Source organism: Mustelus asterias, chromosome 9 (genome assembly GCF_964213995.1).
Source record: "Mustelus asterias chromosome 9, sMusAst1.hap1.1, whole genome shotgun sequence".
Classification (NCBI taxonomy): domain Eukaryota; kingdom Metazoa; phylum Chordata; class Chondrichthyes; order Carcharhiniformes; family Triakidae; genus Mustelus; species Mustelus asterias.
Genome location: NC_135809.1, coordinates 44,173,709 through 44,190,465, shown reverse-complemented (window position 1 = coordinate 44,190,465; position 16,757 = coordinate 44,173,709). Strand labels below are relative to the sequence as shown.

The 16,757-nt window shown below is 43.7% G+C and overlaps 1 protein-coding gene and 1 long non-coding RNA gene across 3 annotated transcripts in view; one reads left to right on the top strand and one right to left on the bottom strand.

The window, feature by feature from the left end:
• Positions 1 to 364, bottom strand: part of LOC144498653 (peroxisome proliferator-activated receptor alpha-like) — a 77,044-nt gene extending 76,680 nt beyond the window's left edge. For both annotated transcript variants that reach the window (XM_078220098.1, XM_078220099.1), the window contains exon 1: positions 227 to 364. The gene's annotated coding sequence lies outside the window, so the exon portion shown is untranslated. The remainder of the gene's footprint in view (positions 1 to 226) is intronic.
• The window catches only part of LOC144498654 (uncharacterized), a 75,697-nt gene continuing 59,152 nt past the window's right edge, over positions 213 to 16,757 (top strand). The window contains exon 1 of the long non-coding RNA XR_013498740.1: positions 213 to 480. This is a non-coding gene — a long non-coding RNA (uncharacterized LOC144498654). The remainder of the gene's footprint in view (positions 481 to 16,757) is intronic.

Sequence of the window (16,757 nt, the reverse complement as noted above, 5' to 3'; positions counted from 1 at the left end):
CCGCCGCCGTCAAGGCTGATCGCAGAGCCCCCGGGTTAAAACTCACTCAGCAGGGGGAAAGGGAAAGAAAGCCGTACAGCTCTTTAAATGGATGACACCATCACCTGCTGCCCTCCAAACAACTTTGCACTCAGTTTACATTGTTGACGACCGTGCGTACATGCCTGTACCCCCACCTCCCTTCTCCCTTCTTCCCTCTCGCAGCGCCGAGGGAGTCAGAAGTTACCTGCGCTCCCCATCCGCTGATGAGCCGAGCTCGCGCTCGGCGGTTGCTCTCGGACTGTTCCGGCACGCTCCAGAAGGCGCTCGCGGCCGCCTCGAGCTGTTTACCGACACTCCATCAACAAACCGCCAACGCTTCGGGGGGGGGGAGAGCTGACAGACGGAAGTGACGGGCCAGCCAGCGGGGAGGAGCTCCAAGCACCCAGAGCCAATGGCGGCGCGCCGGCAGAGCGGTTGTGCGAAGTGTGTGTACACGAGGTAAGGTCGTGCCTCTCTGAACCAGAAAACATTCAACATAACGCACACGCTGGCCGCACGTTTACAGTGTGCGGGCAAACACACTGATTCACTGGCACTTTTCAAAAAACAAAAAAAGTCCCACATCTTCCTGGATCGCCACATTTTTATCAATTGGCAGGAATAAGTTCGTGATGTTGTACAATAAAGAGAGAGGATGACTGGTGCCTTGAAGATATGTACAATCAAAGCCTCCTCCTTACGGCGAAAAATAATTGTTCTAAATACGTGTTGTTAACTTGTGATTAGTGTTTAATGGCTAATGATTAATCTGATCCGCCTTAAATCATTGACCTGACCCTTCACAGTGTGTCACAGCTCTTTTATATGCAAAATAATCTGATGAGAATGATACCGTGAGGCACCATCTTTTAAAATTACGAAAAACAAAATTGGGCAAATGTGGAGTGTGTGTTTAAAATCATGAAGCCACTCAGAGAAAGATGAAATTGTAAGTCTTTGTATTCACTCAGAACCTGTGCACTGCCCGTACCTGTTTCCTGGTTATGGGTGGGTTCAGATACAATAACGTTTTTGTAACATCTAGTAATCGGATACTTAGTGAGTGGCATTCGCTTTATGAGAATCTCCTCTATGTAGTCAGCTGTTGTCATTTTGTTTTTGACAACGCACAGCCAAAAACAGCAAGATCTCTTAGAATCATGGAATGGTTATAGCATTGAAGGATGCCATTCAGCCTGTCACCATGCCAGCTCTCTTGAGCAACTCAACTGCTCCAACACCCCTGCCTTTTCTCTGCAGCCCTTCAGTTTTGTTTTTTATTCAGATAATTATCTAATTCCCTTTTGAATGCCACAATTAAATCTGCTCCCATCAAGGCGGGAAAATCTGTACGGAACCAGTAGAAATGGCAGAGGTGCATAATGAGTATTTTGCCTCGGTTTTCACAGAGAAGGACCTGGGTGGATGTACTGTGGGCTTGCGGTGGACTGAAAAGATTGAGTATGTGGACTTTAACAAAGAGGTTGTGCTGGAATCTTTGAATGGCATCAAGATAGATAAATCGCTGGGTCCAGATGGGATGTACTCCAGGTTACTGTGGGAGACGAGGGAAGAGATTGCAGAGCCTCTGGCGATGATCTTTGCGTCGTCGATGGAGACGGGAGAGGTGCCGGAGGATTGGAGGATTGCAGATGTGGTTCCTATTTTCAAGAAGGGGAATAGGGATAGCCCAGGAAATTACCGACTGGTGAGTCTAACCTCAGTGGTTGGTAAGCTGATGGAGAAGATCCTGAGGGACAAGATTTATGAGCATTTAGAGAGGTTTAGTATGCTCAAGAATACTCAGCATGGCTTTGTCAAAGGCAGATCGTGCCTTACGAGCCTGGTGGAGTTCTTCAAAAATGTGACTAAACACATTGACGAAGGGAAAGCGGCAGATGTGGTTTATATGGATTTTAGCAAGGCGTTCGATAAGGTCCCCCATGCAAGGCTTCTCGAAAAGTGAGAGGGCATGGGATCCAAGGTGCTGCTGCCCTGTGAATCCAGAACTGGCTTGCCCAAAGGAGGCAGAGAGTGTGTATAGATGGGTCTTTTTCTAAATGGAGGTCGGTCACTAGTGGTGTGCCCCAGGGATCTGTTCTGGGACCCTTGCTGTTTGTCATTTTCATAAATGACCTGGATGAGGAAGTGGAGGCTTGGGTTGGTAAGTTTGCCGACGACACGAAGGTTGGTGGGGTTGTGGATAGTCTGGAGGGATGTCAGAAGTTACAGAGGGACATAGATAGGATGCAAGACTGGGTGGAGAAGTGGCAGATGGACTTCAACCCAGATAAATGCGTAGTGGTCCATTTTGGCAGGTCAAATGGGATGAAGGAGTACAATATAAAGGGAAAGACTCTTAGTACTGTAGAGGATCAGAAGGACCTTGGGGTCCGGGTCCATAGGACTCTAAAATCGGCCCCGCAAGTGGAGGAGGTGGTTAAGAAGGCGTATGGTGTGCTGGCCTTTATCAATCGAGGGATTGAGTTTAGGAGTCCGAGGATAATGATGCAGCTATATAAGACCCTCGTCAGACCCCACTTGGAGTACTGTGTTCAGTTCTGGTCGCCTCATTACAGGAAGGATGTGGAAAAGATTGAAAGGGTACAGAGGCGATTTACAAGGATGTTGCCTGGATTGAGTGGCATGCCTTATGAGGATAGGCTGAGGGAGCTCGGTCTTTTCTCCTTGGAGAGACGTAGGATGAGAGGAGACCTAATAGAGGTATATAAGATGTTGAGAGGCATAGATTGGGTGGACTCTCAGAGGCTTTTTCCCAGGGTGGAAATGGCTGCTACGAGAGGACACAGGTTTAAGGTGCTGGGGGGTAGGTACAGGGGAAATGTTAGGGGGAAGTTTTTCACACAGAGGGTGGTGGGCGAGTGGAATCGGCTGCCGTCAGTGGTGGTGGAGGCAAACTCAATAGGGTCTTTTAAGAGACTCCTGGATGAGTACATGGGACTTAATAGGATGGAGGGTTATAGGTAGGCTTAAAAGGTTGGGATATGTTCGGCACAACCTGTGGGGCCGAAGGGCCTGTTTTGTGCTGTAGTTTTTCTATGTTTCTATACTGTCCAACAGTACATTCCTAATCCCAAACACCCACTGCATTTTTAAAAATCCCTCCTGTCACTTTTGGTTTGTTTGCCATTGGCCTTAAATTGGTGATGCTTCTGCCAATGGAAATGAGTTCTCCCTTTCTCCTCTGTCCATACCCCTCACGATTATGAGAGCCTTTATAAATCTCCTCTCAATCTCTAAGGCGAAACACCCTAGCTTCTCCAATCTATTTGTATCCTTCACCCCAGGAACCAGCTTTGCCACTCTGTTCTGGACCTTCCTTGATGCCTTCGCATCATTCCTAAAGTGTAGTGCCCAGAATTGGACACAATACTCCAAGTGACGCCAAAGCAGTGTGTTTAAAGGTTCACCATAGCTTCTTTGTTTTGTGTCCTAGGGGTTTTCATAAAGCTCCGGATTCCATTTATCTTGTTAACCTCTTTTTCAGCCTGCTCTAATGCTTTCAGTATTTTTGTATACATATACTCCCAGGTTCTTCTCCTCCTCTACCCTTTTTAGAATTGTATTTTTTGTTTTATCCCAACTCAAATTTAGCTGCTATGTGTCTGTTCATTTCACAGTACGAGTTTTAACAACATCAGGTTAAAGTCCAACAGGTTTATTTGGTAGCAAATGCCATTAGCTTTCGGAGCCCTGCTCCTTCGTCAGACGGAGTGGATATCTCATTTCACCAGCCTATTTTCTCTTTATCGTCTTCCTAATATTGTCATGCTTTCAAGTCTTGTGTTATTTGCTAAATTTTGAAATTGTGGCCTTGTGCACCCAAGTTAAGGCCATTAACTTAGATCGCGAAAAGCAGTGATCCTAATACCAACCCATGGGGAACCTCATTAGATGTCTTTTCCCGGTCCAAACAAAATGTTCATCACAACTGTTTCCTGTCACTCATGATGTGGAGATGCCGGCGTTGGACTGGGGTGAACACAGTAAGAAGTCTCACAACACCAGGTTAAAGTCCAACAGGTTTATTTGGTAGCAAATACCATAAGCTTTCGGAGCGCTGCTCCTTCGTCAGATGGAGTGGAAATGCACATTTCCACTTCATCTGACGAAGGAGCAGCGCTCCGAAAGCTTATGGTATTTGCTACCAAATAAACCTGTTGGACTTTAACCTGGTGTTGTGAGACTTCTTCCTGTCACTCAGCCAGCTTTGTACTCGTGCTGCGTTTTAGTCCATGGACTTTGACTTTGCTGACAAGTCTGTTATGTGGCACCTTTTGAAAGTCCATGTTCACTGCATCACCTTTATGAACCTTCTCTGTAACTGGAACCTTTTTTTAAGGACTAGCACCACTGATGATTCCAATGGGTTCTGGGTCAGCATACACAACCCAAATGCAACAGCTCCTGCAACTACCTAGCTATCTGTTTCCCCATACTATGTAGCACTGAGCAGATGCTATCCATTTTATAATTGGTCTTCACTGACCATGTTTCCCTAGTCTCACAACACCAGGTTAAAGTCCAACAGGTTTATTTGGTAGCACATGCTTTCGGAGTGTCACTCCTTCTTCAAGTGAGTGAGGAGCTGCGTTCACAAACAGGGCATATATAGACACAAACTCAATTTACAAGATAATGGTTGGAATGCGAGTCTTTACAGGTAATCAAGTCTTAAAGGTACAGACAATGTGAGTGGAGAGAGGGTTAAGCACAGGTTAAAAAGGTGTGTATTGTCTCCAGTCAGGACAGTTAGTGAGATTTTGCAAGCCCAGGCAAGTCATGGGGGTTACAGATAGTGTGACATGAACCCAAGATCCTGGGTTGAGGCCGTCCTCACGTGGCTATCAGTTTCTGCTCGGCAATTCTGCATTGTCGTGTAGGCCGCCTTGGAGAACGCTCACCCGAAGATCAGAGGCTGAATGCCCGTGACCGCTGAAGTGTTCCCTGACAGGAAGAGAACACTCCTGCCTGGTGATTGTCGAGCGGTGTTCATTCATCCGTTGTTGTAGCGTCTGCATGGTCTCCCCAATGTACCATGCATCCTTTCGCAGCAGGAAAGGATGTCCCGAGGCATGGTACATTGGGGAGACCATGCAGACGCTACGACAACAGATGAATGAACACCGCTCGACAATCTCCAGGCAGGAGTGTTCTCTTCCTGTCAGGGAACACTTCAGCAGTCACGGGCATCCAGCCTCTGATCTTCGGGTAAGCGTTCTCCAAGGTGGCCGACACAACAATGCAGAATCGCCGAGCAGAAACTGCTGGCCAAGTTCCGCACACGTGAGGACAACCTCAACCCAGAATCTTGGGTTCATGTCACACTATCTGTTACCCCCATGACTTGCCTGGGCTTGCAAAATCTCACTAACTGTCCTGGCTGGAGATAATACACACCTCTTTTACCTGTGCTTAACCCTCCCCGCTCACATTGTCTGTACTTTTAAGACTTGATTACCTGTAAAGACTCGCATTCCAACCATTATCTTGTAAATTGAGTTTGTGTCTATATATGCCCTGTTTGTGAACACAGCTCCTCACTCACCTGAAGAAGGAGTGATACTCCGAAAGCTTGTGATACCAAATAAACCTGTTGGACTTTAACCTGGTGTTGTGAGACTTCTTACTGTGCTTACCCCAGTCCAACGCTGGTATCTCCACGTCATGTTTCTCTATACAGTTTTCACCAGTCTGTCTATGTTCTCTTGAAATCTATCACTATCCCCCTTACAGTTAATGATACTTCCAAGTTTTGTTTCATCTGCTCATTTTGAAATTTTATCCTGTGCACCCAAGTTAAAATGTGGAGATGCCGGCATTGGACTCTGGTAAGCACAGTAAGAAGTTCACAACACCAGGTTAAAGTCCAACAGGTTTATTTGATAGCACAAGCCACAAGCTTTCGGAGCACTTCCTCTTCATCAGGTGAGTGGTAGTTGTGTTCACAAACAGGGCACATATAGACACAAACTCAATTTACAAGATAATGATTGGAATGCCAATCTATACAGGTAATCAAGTCTTCAAGGTACAGACAATGTGAGTGGAGAGAGGGTTAAGCACAGGTTAAAGAGATGTATATTGTCTCCAGCCAGAACAGTTAGTGAGATTTTGCAAGCCCAGGCAAGTCGTGGGGGTTACAGATAGTGTGACATGAACCCAAGATCCCGGTTGAGGCCATCCTCATGTGTGCGGAACCTGTGCTTAACCCTCTCTCCGCTCACATTGTCTGCACCTTTAAGACTTGATTACCTGTAAAGACTGGCATTCCAACCATTATCTTGTAAATTGAGTTTGTGTCTATATATACCCTGTTTGTGAACACAACTCCCACTCACCTGATGAAGGGGCAGTGCTCCAAAAGCTTGTGGCTTGTGCTACCAAATAAATCTGTTGGACTTTAACCTGGTGTTGTGAGACTTCTTACTGTGCTCACCCAAGTTAATGTCATTAACTTAGATTGTGAAAAGTGTTTGGTTGTACGCTTGATATTTGTATAGTAGTCCAAACAGAGAAGCCTGTGGATTTGTACAGTACCTCCCTGTAGGCAAACAATAAACATCAACATTATATCCCAGTCCTTTGGACTGTACTCAGTCTATGTGCACGGCATGCAAGTTAGTGTGTCATCAGACCTCTCTACTAACCCATTTGTCTGAAGCTTTTTATCAGGGGAGTTGTTGCCTATCACTTTCACAAATGTTTGTATTACTTTTCTCAGAATGAGGCATGTATTTTTCCATTGTGAAATTCATAATTTGTTGGGCCCAGATAAAAGCAAATTACTGGGGGTGTTGGCTGGTCCAGCCCCACTTGTTTATTGCTGACAATGGCATTTTTCAGTAATGGTCTGTTCATTGGAGCACTTTCTCTTGGTTACCACAAACCAAATGGACAACTCAGATAATGTACATCTTCTTTCTATTTTATATTTGCCATCTACTTTTTCATTCCTCCATTTGACTTTTTTCTGAATCCTAGAAACATGACTACAAGATGCTAAAATGTCTTGTAACTTAACCTTGAGAATTAGTCCTTTCAAACATCTTGTAAACATTTTTTCAGCTCTAACAGCTAGTTCTTTCTGTGTTTGTAATACATAATCTGCAAAAATCACAGGCGATACATTGCTTGATTCAAAGTCACTCAATGTGTTAAATTTTCCTTCAGCAGTGAGGTAGTCAAGGCAGAAAACAAGATATTTTATAAATCACTTATCTGAGAAATGTACAAAAAATAATACAGCTAAGTAGTTTACTGCTTCAAAATATTTTTAAATGCACGGCACTGTATTGTAACTTTGAGAATCATACAGCTTATGTGAATGTATAACATGAAAATAGATGGAAAATACCAAAATGATTCAGAATCTGCAGATATTGCAGTCATTCAAAATCATATTTGAAATTCAACAGCCTCAGGTCATATTTTATATTACTAAATATTATGCCTTTGGATTTGGATAGACATGAAATGTCCTATTTGATAAAATGCTTACAGAAGAATCTTTCAACGTATACAAACTGAATGGGGCTTTTCTAGATGTAACACATCATTCCTAATGACTGTCAACATCTAAGTACAGGTTTTGGAAATTAGAAGTTCTGATTTAAATCGTCATTATCATTTTGTAAAGTAAATACACTTTACTATCCAGTAAAGTAGTAAATAATATTGGACAGAAACAAAATAATTTGTGAAATTAATTAAATAACTCATCTTAAACAAAATATAAGTACAAGGTTCCAATATTAGGATGTATGCCAGGAATCACTGAAGGTGAGCACAGCAAAATCAGGGCCAGCATGATCTCAACAGATAAATTTGATATTTTAAATATAATGGCTTTCTTTTAGGAGGGATTAAAAATGGAACTGTTGAGGTTGTCTACTTTTTCTCTGGAAGTGACCAGCTTTATATAATCATCTTTTTCAATAAGATTTATCTTTTCAGATGTTGAATGGCAACTCGATAGTCCCGCACTCTCCCCTTTACTCCACCAAGATGGGGAGAGTTGTTTTGTTGTGTTCTCATAAATGTTTTGAGATTTAGGACTGAAAAGTACATATATAAAAAGTGAGCCATCGATATGTAACTTAGACCCTACATCTGATAAGAGATAGAAATTTCAATTTAATTGTGATAATTGGCAGGTGACCCACAACAGCAGATTTACACCCAGGCAGCACGTTAAAAAATCTGCCTTAGTGCTTAAGATTGTGACAAATCCGTGACCAAAAGAAAAATGCAGCAATGATGACTGCTATCCTTTAAGTGCAGGTCAGTTATCTGTGGGTCTTTGTACATGGTGGTCAATGATTTGCAGCATCACTTATTCCATCTGGTTGGGGTTTCATGTTGGGGGAGCCAATGCCAGTCGTTCACCTTTTTCTGCATTCATTAAGAGGTTGGTAAAGTGGTGAACATTGTTTGGAGAGAGACTAAAGGATTACCAAATGTTCAGTATGTGCCCAAAATGAGCATGCAGCTAGCTAGCTGAGGTGAAAGTGTGTGTTTCTATGCTTCACAATATCATACCTCTAGATCAGATTCATTTAGCAGACACTACTAACCTTGGAAACCTCTTGCATGTAAATATATGTGAAGAGAATCTGCTTATCACAGAACTTATATTTCTCTCCTTCAGTACCTCTTCTCACACAATCCGTACTTTTCAACAGGATTCCTTCAAATAAATCCTCTGATGCTTCATCTTCCACAATATTACTATTAGGACTCTCTGTGAAGGGAGAAGAGCTCCCACTTCTCCAGACTCAATGTCTGCCATCTATAACATTCTATAAGAAACAATTTCAAAGCACTGCATTTGCAAAATGTAGTAAATGCAAATGCTCCTTCAAGATGCATCAGTAATTCTTTTCTGCTGCCAGACAACATTCCTCATGCCTTTCCCAAATTTGCTGTAAACATTAATGCTAATTATTAAACTCAGGGGACTTAAAAGTTGTACCTTGTCTTCCAGTTGCTCCCGTTTCCTCCCATAGTTCAAAATGTGCAGGTTAGGTGGAATGGCCATGCTAAATTGTCCCTTGGTGTCCCAAAATGTGTAGTTTAGGGGGATTAGCAGGGTAAATATGTGGGGTTATGGGGAGAGGGCCTGAGTAAGGTGCTCTGTCAGAGGGTTGCCTCATGTACTATAGGAATTCTATGATTCTTAGATGGTGTCACATATCCTTAGTGTTGTAGCTGTACCCATCATGACAATAGGTGAGGATTCCTTTGAACATCTGACTTGAGCCTAGTAAATGGTCGAGAGTCTTTGCAAAGTCTTTGAAGGGGCCAATAGACTTGCTGCTTGCTTGAGTCTATCCAGAATGGCTCAATCTCAGAGTCCTTAGTCTGTAATCTCAACATGTATCTTTCAGAAAAAAAAGTTACACAATTAAATATTTGAATTCCTATCACCCATGGAGATTGGTATGTCTTCACCAGAATCAAAACTAATAGCTGTATATTTATATTGCAGAGCCTCTTTATTTCAAAATGAATTACCTTGCATCAATCAAACAAATATAACGTTATGAGTCTTCAGACCTCGTTGAAGAATGCAATAGCAAATTGTAACTGATAGCTTGTCTTTCCTAATACCCAACATGTTAGAAAACAGGGTAATAATCAGAAATAATATTTTCATCTGACAAACTTCTACTTCCATTAACATTTTAAAATGCCATCCCACTATCAAAGGAATTTTATCATAACTGATTAAACAATATCCTTTCTTGTAACAGTTATCTCCTCAAGAGCAGAGCTTTTTAACTCCTAGTTAATTGCAATTTTAATCACATAAAGAAATAATTTATTACTTTCATCAAAACAGACAATTTTTGGCCAATTTTCTGTTCATGTTTTACGGTATCCAGTTGATATTAGTGTTACAACGGTTGAACTTTAATAGTTGGGTTTATTTTTAAATGTCTCCTTTTAATTTAAGGAAAATAGAAAGTTCTGAATAGGACAAATGTCAACTCTGCCCAGAGAAAGGCCAATGTGATCTATTGTCATGGGGAAGGAAACCCAACCCTAATCCAAAAATCAAATATCAATTTTTACACCTTGACACAAAAAGAGGGACAGCTGTGCATTGGACACAGATACAAACAAAGGAGTTTTGCTGTGTGGAGAAACAGTAGCTACTGCTATGAAGATCAGGGTGAACTGTTTTTGTGTTAACAACTAAGCAGAACGCTTGCAAAAGCTATTTTTCTGTTCAAAGGGAAGTGAACAGGATTGATGGGACCTTTTCGAGATTTAATGAACAAGGAGTTGCTGAGGTGTGCCCTGCTGGTGAAACTTGGTGATGAAATGTCACATCTGAGTGGAATAATTTTCGAAGGGCATTCGAAGATGGAAGCTGTGAGTGCCTTGGGGCTTCTGAAAGACGGGTGATGCACACCAAAAGAAGTTGAAAGAAGAACTGTGATTGAGTTTGTTGAAATAACTTTTCTCTAATTTGATATTTTAGACTCTTGGGCAGTACATCCAATGTTGTGGATAGTGCTTTCTTCCCTTTGCAGCCCTTCGCTCTGCTCTTTTGGCCTTCTGACCAGGAGGCTGTATTTGCTGATGCTCTTCCTCACTATTCTCTCTAATATCACAGTAGCTTGCACCTATCTCACAGCCTTACCTGCCGCTTGCAGCCTGAACTTTAATTGAATGCCATTTTCAATTATTCAGAGGAATCTTAAAGCGGGACAATTTTCCATGACCTCATTGTAACATATAATACTGTCTGGCACACTGGCCTGTCCATAAAAATGTCACGAGTTCCTCTAATGCCATTGAACTACAATTCTGGGACAAACGGTTCAGGGTGCATATGGGTAACAAGACTAGCACCTGGGGGAACAAGATGAATGGGCTACTTCAGGGGTATGTCTTAGCCCCATCCCTATTCAACATAAACACCAATGACCTACCCCCAACCTGGTTCTAGAAGTTTATCAGTGCAGGTGACATCGGCTGTGACATATATACTCAGACTCTCCCTGAGCTGGAAGACACACTAAGTAATAATACTGCAAAGCTGGCTGACTATTGCAAGACAAGGTGCCTAAAACCAGTAAAACCATCACATCTCTATCACATTCCACCTTCACAATATCAGCACTAAGAGGGAACTGAACATCATTCTGGGTGGCCAGAGAATGAAGCACGATTCCCACCTTGTTTATCTGGAGCGTCACTCTTGACAGAATCCTCACAAACAGACAGCACCTCATCAAGACTGCAGAAAATATTGAAACCTGCAATAACCTCCTCAGTAAACTGGCCAGTAACTCCTGATGATCAAGGACAAAGACCCAAAGTTTTGTCACCCATACTCAATCACAGAATTATGCACACCAGCATAGTATCAATCTGCCCACACCAAACTTATTAATATGCAATTTAACTCAATAATACATGTCATCACAGGTACTCTTTGACCAACTAATATCCCCTGGCTCCCACTCCCAAGTAACATCCTCTACTCCCCACACCCTGCCACATCAGGAAGGTAATGCTACAGAAGCTATTGAAGAAGGTCTACTCCAACGCAAGCCTGTTTTTACCCAAGGATTGTTCACATCATATATTAATGATTTGGAAGTGGGAATTGAAAGTATTATTTCCAAATTTGCAGATGATACAAAGTTGGGTGGGAGAGTGAGCTGTGAGGAGGATGCAGAAATGCTTCAGGGTGATTTGGACAAGCTGAGTGTGTGGGCATTTTCATGGCAGATCAGTATAACGTGGATAAATGTGAGGTTATCCATTTAGGTAGCAATAATAGGAAGACAGATTATTACTTGAACGGGTGTAAATTGAGAAAGATGGATATTCAACGAGACCTTGGAATCCTCATGCATCAGTCGCTGAAAATAAGCGCGCAGGTACAGCAGGTAGTAAAGAAGGCAAATGGTATGTTGGCCTTCATAGTGAGAGGATTTGAGTATAGGGATAAAGATGTTTTGCTGCAATTATATAGGGTGTTAGTGAGGCCACACCTGGAGTACTGTGTGCAGTTTTGGTGTCCTTACCTGAGGAAGGAAGACCTTGCTATGGAGGGAGTACAGCGAAGGTTTACCAGGTTGATTCCTGGGTTGGCAGATCTGTCATATGAGGTGAGACTAAGTCGGTTAGGATTATATTCACTGGAGTTTAGAAGAATGAAAGGGGATCTCATAGAAACTTATAAAATTCTAACAGGGTTGGACAGGGTAGATTCAGAAAGAATGTTCCTAATGGTGGGGGAGTCCAGAACTAGAGGTCATAGTTTGAGGATAGGGGTAAACAAAGAACAATACAGCACAGGAACAGGCCCTTCGGCCCTCCAAGCCCGTGCCGCTCCCTGGTCCAAACTAGACCATTCTTTTGTATCCCTCCATTTCCCACTCCGTTCATGTGGTTATCTAGATCAGTCTTAAACGTTCCCAGTGCGTCCGCCTCCACCACCTTGCCCGGCAGCGCATTCCAGGCCCCCACCACCCTCTGTGTAAAATACGTCCTTCTGATATCCGTGTTAACCCTCCCCCCCTCACCTTGAACCTATGACCCCTCGTGAACGTCACCATCGACCTAGGAAAAAGCTTCTCACCGTTCACCCTATCTATGCCTTTCATAATTTTATACACCTCTATTAGGTCACCCCTCATCCTCCGTCTTTCCAGTGAGAACAACCCCAGTTTACCTAATCTCTCCTCGTAACTAAGCCCTTCCATACTAGGCAACATCCTGGTAAACCTCCTCTGCACTCTCTCTAAAGCCTCCACGTCCTTCTGGTAGTGTGGCGACCAGAACTGGGCGCAGTATTCCAAATGCGGCCGAACCAACGTTCTATACAACTGCAACATCAGACCCCAACTTTTATACTCTATGCCCCGTCCTATAAAGGCAAGCATGCCATATGCCTTATTCACTACCTTCTCCACCTGTGATGTCACCTTCAAGGATCTGTGGACTTGCACACCCAGGTCCCTCTGCGTATCTACACCCTTTATGGTTCTGCCATTTATCGTACAGCTCCCCCTTACGTTAGTTCTACCAAAATGCATCACTTCGCATTTATCTGGATTGAACTCCATCTGCCATTTCTTGGAGCTGAAGGGATCAAGGGATATGGGAGGAAAGGGGGATCAGGATATTGAATTCGATGATCAGCCATGATCAAGATAAATGGTGGAGCAGGCTTGAAGGGCCGAATGGCCTACTGCTGCTTCTAATTTCTATGTGTCTATGACCTCCTCAAACCACTACGCATTCCCACACAGTACCCCATATGGTTAAAATCACCATGCCAACAAGTAACAGAAGAGAACCTATTGCAGGAGGAAACATCCACCCGAAATAACTCTCTTCTAGACCTCACTGCTCATCCACCCAGTTTTGATCTCCAACAGCAATAGCGAGTCCTTTTAAACTGTTTCTGGAATGACCAAGGCCTCTGTGCTACCGTCCAACATCAGTGGTGCAGTCCAAACAATGGCTCAGTGTTGAGGTGTGCTGCTGACTAAACTTGAAGGCGGGCTTAATGAACTCATTCTAGCTTCTGACAAGACTATTGCTTGGCTCATTGACTATGCATGTGCCAAATAAACCTGACACTTGTTGGTTTACCAGGGCTTCCTCTATCCTGCTCTGATCTCCAAGTGACTACCAGCAGACTCAGGACCCTCTCAAGAGTCAAAATACTCGTTCCTCACAAATGCAAGTATCTCACCACTAGTGATGGCAACTCTGTGCCACTGCATGAGCATCTGAGTCTACACTCCCATTTCACACAGCTTTTGAACACTTCATTCATTAGCACTTATGGTTCCCCACTGTGTCATAGAATCCCGACAGTGCAAAAGGAGGCCATTTGGCCCATCGAGCCTGCAATGACAACAATCCCACCCAGGCCCTATCCCTGTGATCCCATGAATTTACCCTGCTAGTCCCCCTGACACTAAGGGGCAATTTAACAAGGCCAATCAACCTAACCTGCACATTTTTGGAGTGTGGGAGGAAATCGGAGCACCCGGAGGGAAACCCACGCAGTTACGGGGAGAACGTGCAAACTCCACACAGACAGTGACCCGAGGCCAAAATTAAACCCGGGTCCCTGGTGCTGTGAGGCAGCAGTGCTAACCACTGCTCCACAATTGGCTCAACAAGCTGCTATTTGGAAGAGGGTGAGTTGCCAGTGCCCTGTTCCTGCCCATCATTTGAAAATCGTGTGGCGTTCCAGAGGTGTCAATAACCAATGATAACACCCCCCACCCCCGCAACCATCACCATCTCCAAAGCCTCCAATATGCTGTGATAAGCTAAAGTACGAAGTTTAAAAACTGTAGAAATCAGTGAATTCTCCCATAATTGCTGTTCCCACCGTGGTATCCCTACTTGTGAACAGAAACCAGTTTCACTTTGGAACAATGAAGCTATGAAAGCATAAGAAGAAAACCTTGTTCACTAGCCTTACAAAAGGTAATTCCAATCTGATTCTGTGGTTTCTGGCATTCCAGTTGCTCCCTTCATAATCGCAGTCACAATGCTGCAGGTTAACATGTATGTATCAACTCACTGATTCATAGGCTTTAGCTTACACTCCAGAGTGTATTTGCATAAATCATTGCTGTATATCTCCACTTGACACATTGGTTCTCAAGTATAATTTGCATAACCCTATTCGCACGAAACAGCTAATCACCAGAGTTCCATTCGTAGCCCTTATATTAATTGAAAGCAATAACTGTGCTTTCCCTCCTTAAGTACTGTTCCCCTCTCCTTCAAATCTGCTGTTATCAACCGTGTTCCTATAAAACAGCTCCTGACTCTTCTGTTCCTGAAAATTGATGGCTAGCACCTACATCCATTTTTTTTCTCCAAGCATGTTGTTGTCACCCCAATCCATCTTAAGAATCTTAGGATAGTGCCTAAATTTACAGAGGATGGAGTTGAAAGATATTTCACCTTATTTGAAAAGATAGCGGTGAAATTGAATTTGCCAAGAGATTCTTGGATTATAATGTTACAGAATGTTTTGTCAGGTACAATTATGAATGTGTATGCAAGCTTATCAGAGGAGCAATCAGCAGCAAGATAGTAAAGAAGGCAATATTAAATGCTTATGAGCTTGTCCCTGAAGCTTATCCATTGAAGTTCCGAACTATAAGAAAGAGGCCTAATATTATTCCAGTAACCATCAAGACATATTTAGATGAAAGACAAAGTAAGAAAATCCAGGAAGCTGCCATTTTTCCTACATCTGCACAAACAGGTGTAGGGAAAAGGTCATATGGAAATCAGCAAGGAAATTGGCGATATAGGAAATCTAGTAAGCATGAAAATGTTAGTAACAAGGAACAAGCCAGAGGACGCCAGTCTACTAAAGGTGGAAAATAAAGCTGAAAGAATGTAATGTGTTACCATTGTAAGTAAGGCTATACTTTTGAGATCAAATTGTTGGAGGTTAAATGGAAAACCTATTGCATTAATATGGATTCAAAACAGCTCTATGAGTAAAAGAGTACTGTGAGCTCTGAGACATTGGTGCAAGACAAGCTAATACCTTTTGTCCAAGTGGAAAAGGAGGGATCAGTGGTAGCTAGAGAATTGGGAATGTGTTCACAATCTAGGGCAAGTTACAGAGGTGTTTAAAGGTTTTGGCTGGGATTCTCCCAAAAAATCTAAGTGTCCAAGCGGGAAAATGGGAGAATTTGCCACCCATTTTTGAATGTACTTGGTGGAAAGAATCTCTGCCACTCTGTGCATCATAGAGTGTCTCAGAGAGATTCTCACCGGAATGTCGGGGGTGGGGCCTCATCCCGCTGGAGAGGCTAAAATCAGTGCGCTGAGCGGGCCACTGCGCATGCGTCAATCTGTCAGTGGGGAGATCAATGCATGCGTACTGGCCCCCCCCCAACCCCCCCCCGCCCCACATCGCCAGCCTCCCGAACGCTGGCCTACCAATTGTTTTCTTACCCGAACCCCCCCGCCACCCCCTGTTCGCTGGCCTATCCGACCCCCCCCCCATTTACAGCCCTGATCGCCGCCTCCATCCCTCTGTCACCAATCCCATTGCAGAGTATGCAGTGGGTCCCCCCACCCCCACCACCGATTGTCTCCCCAGTAGGCCCTGCCTCCTTGGCAGTGCCAGGTTGGCACTGCCCAAAGCTCACCCCCCTGCCCCCAACTTCCTGGGGAGCCTCGAAAGCCTCTGTCCCTACCAGCAGGGTGAGCATGCCAGGTCCACATTTTTGGCGACCAGTTGTAAACCCCGCAGTTGGGGAGGGGGAACACTAGCAGGTCTGGAGACCACCGTCCCAGGTTTGCTATTCATTTGGAAATGTACTTCCTACTCTTGTGTGGCATTCCTTGTACCTGTTAGGTTATTCATGAAGCCGCACCTTTTCAACATTGCCCCTCGCCTCAAGTTAAATCGCCACCAGTGAGCTTTCCCCCTCAAAGGGAAGAATCAATCTGCAGTCATCTGGGACTATAGCAACTTTATCTTTGCCTGTATTAGTCATATGTACTTCTCAGGGACTCCTGAGAATTCTAATATATCTCCAGACTTGCTCTCTAGGCACCCAGTCATAAGCCTTCTCTAGATTGATGAATATAATCTTCTTGTTGCTTTGGCCTTCCTGATATTTTTCCATCACTTCTTCTGAGCATGAATCTCATGAAAGCGGAGATTCTTTCCACTAAGTACATTCAAAAAA